Genomic DNA, 2,318 nt, shown 5'->3' with positions numbered 1-2,318 from the left:
TTCTTTACTGGTCACTTCCTGTCTCATTAAAAATACACATTTTAATGTCCAATTAAAAAAACTTCTGTTTTTAGTGCATGATGCAAAAGCAGATTATATAATTTAACTTTGTTTTATACAGATTATAATTTGAGTAATAAAGCAACAATAAGCAGCATTCTTTACTGGTCACTTCCTGTCTCATTAAAAATACACATTTTAATGTCCAATTAAAAAAACTTCTGTTTTTAGTGCATGATGCAAAAGCAGATTATATCATTTAACTTTGTTTTATACAGATTATAATTTGAGTAATAAAGCAACAATAAGCAGCATTCTTTACTGGTCACTTCCTGTCTCATTAAAAATACACATTTTAATGTCCAATTAAAAAAACTTCTGTTTTTAGTGCATGATGCAAAAGCAGATTATATAATTTAACTTTGTTTTATACAGATTATAATTTGAGTAATAAAGCAACAATAAGCAGCATTCTTTACTGGTCACTTCCTGTCTCATTAAAAATACACATTTTAATGTCCAATTAAAAAAACTTCTGTTTTTAGTGCATGATGCAAAAGCAGATTATATCATTTAACTTTGTTTTATACAGATTATAATTTGAGTAATAAAGCAACAATAAGCAGCATTCTTTACTGGTCACTTCCTGTCTCATTAAAAATACACATTTTAATGTCCAATTAAAAAAACTTCTGTTTTTAGTGCATGATGCAAAAGCAGATTATATCATTTAACTTTGTTTTATACAGATTATAATTTGAGTAATAAAGCAACAATAAGCAGCATTCTTTACTGGTCACTTCCTGTCTCATTAAAAATACACATTTTAATGTCCAATTTAAAAAAATAAACGACACGATCATACATCACATTAACCTGTTCACTTTATATTCCACAATATAAAAATAAAAAAATATATAAAGAGCTGCATTTAGAGAGATGTTAGTTACCAATACTAGTTAGTATGACTTGGAGAGTGGTGCAGGCACATTGTGGTTGTCTTCTGTTGAGTGGTGGTCAGTTATATTGTGGTTAGGTTGGGGTTGCGTTCAAGGGAAATCTTAACGCTACAGCATACAATGACATTCTAGACGATTCTGTGCTTCCAACTTTGTGGCAACAGTTTGGGGTAGGCCCTTTCCTGTTTCAGCATGACAATGCCCCCCTTGCACAAAGTGAGGTCCATACAGAAATGGTTTGTCGAGATCAGTGTGGAAAAATTTGACTGGCCTGCACAGATCCCTGACTTCAACCCCATCAAACACCGTTGGGATGAATTGGAACGTCGACTGCGAGCCTGAAGGCCTAATCACCCCGACATTAGTGCACGACCTCAATAATACTTGTGGCTGAATGGAAGCAAGTCCCCACAGCAATGTTCCAACATCTAGTGGAAAACCATCCCAGAAGAGTGGAGGCTGTTATAGCAGCAATGTTCCAACATCTAGTGGAAAGCCTTCCCAGAAGAGTAGAGGCTGTTATAGCAGCAATGTTCCAACATCTAGTGGAAAACCATCCCAGAAGAGTGGAGGCTGTTATAGCAGCAATGTTCCAACATCTAGTGGAAAGCCTTCCCAGAAGAGTAGAGGCTGTTATAGCAGCAATGTTCCAACATCTAGTGGAAAGCCTTCCCAGAAGAGTGGAGGCTGTTATAGCAGCAATGTTCCAACATCTAGTGGAAAGCCTTCCCAGAAGAGTAGAGGCTGTTATAGCAGCAATGTTCCAACATCTAGTGGAAAGCCTTCCCAGAAGAGTGGAGGCTGTTATAGCAGCAATGTTCCAACATCTAGTGGAAAGCCTTCCCAGAAGAGTGGAGGCTGTTATAGCAGCAAAGGGGGGACCAACTCCATATTAATGCTCATGATTATGCAATGAGATGTTAGACGAGCAGGAGTCCACATACTTTATAGCTTAAGTTAAGATGAATGAACTGTAAGTCACTCTGCATAAGATGTAAATGTAGAGTGTAATTAATAACTTCACCATGCTAAAAGGGATATTCAATGACTGCTTTTTTTTACCCATCTACAAATAAATGTGCCCTTCTTTGCCAGGCATCGGTGTGGGTAAAACTTGACTGGCCTGCACAGATCCCTGACTTCAACCTCCCTGGTCTTTGTGGTTGGATCTGTACTTGAAATCCACTGCTCGGCTGAGGGACCTTACAGATAATTGTATGTGTGTTGGGTACAGAGATGAGGTAGTCATTCAAACATCATGTTTTTGTCCATGCAATTTATTATGTGGCTTATTAATCTACTCCAGAATTGATTTAGACTTGCATTAACAAAGGTGTTGAAAACTTATGACTCAAGACA

The sequence above is a fragment of the Oncorhynchus tshawytscha genome, linkage group LG18 (genome assembly GCF_018296145.1).
Source record: "Oncorhynchus tshawytscha isolate Ot180627B linkage group LG18, Otsh_v2.0, whole genome shotgun sequence".
Taxonomy (NCBI): Eukaryota; Metazoa; Chordata; class Actinopteri; order Salmoniformes; family Salmonidae; genus Oncorhynchus; species Oncorhynchus tshawytscha.
Note: the sequence above shows the minus strand (reverse complement) of the source record.